The sequence below is a fragment of the Echinops telfairi genome, unplaced genomic scaffold (genome assembly GCF_000313985.2).
Source record: "Echinops telfairi isolate 266 unplaced genomic scaffold, ASM31398v2 ScPeMD7_5592;HRSCAF=6446, whole genome shotgun sequence".
NCBI lineage: Eukaryota > Metazoa > Chordata > Mammalia > Afrosoricida > Tenrecidae > Echinops > Echinops telfairi.
This window is the reverse complement of record NW_022109491.1, coordinates 7,287,410-7,288,050: the sequence shown is the minus strand read 5'-3', so window position 1 is coordinate 7,288,050 and position 641 is coordinate 7,287,410.

The window sequence follows — 641 nt, the reverse complement described above, 5'->3', positions numbered from 1 at the left end:
CTCCTCCAGATTGTTCATCCAGCCTGTCCTATCCAGACAGACCTGCGGAGACAACAACATGCACAAAAACAAGACAGAGCAAAACCAAGCAACAATGGGCTGTACTCTTTATGGAAAAAGACAACACCAGCTCCCATGGACTAGCTGGTGGTTCTGAACCGCCAGATTCTGGTTAGCAGCCAAGGACTTTAACCACTGTGCAACCTGGGTTCCTTGGTCATTTATGAGTCTGAACTCCAAAAGGCACCAATTCACACTGACAGGAAGCTGGGGAATGCTTGAGGTACAGGCAGTTCCCCGATTATCAAGTCCTATTCCTAAATTTGTCTCTTATTAGAGTTTGTACATTAAGTCAGAATAGCTACGTATGGTTTGTTAATCAAATGTTTGTCTTCTATGCATAGAAAACATTAAAGAAACATTTCTAGATACATTAAAACATCTTTAATAGTAACATTTTAATGAATCTTGCACAGTATCACCCATTGGTTATTGCAAACCATTGCATGTACCTAGGATTCTAAAAGGCTTTACAAAGGGTTGGTTTGTAACTGTGGTTGAGTGTAAATTGGGCATTTGTAACGCAGGGACTGCTTGTAGTTACATAGTAACATCTTAAGAGGGTCATGAAAACTGTTAAA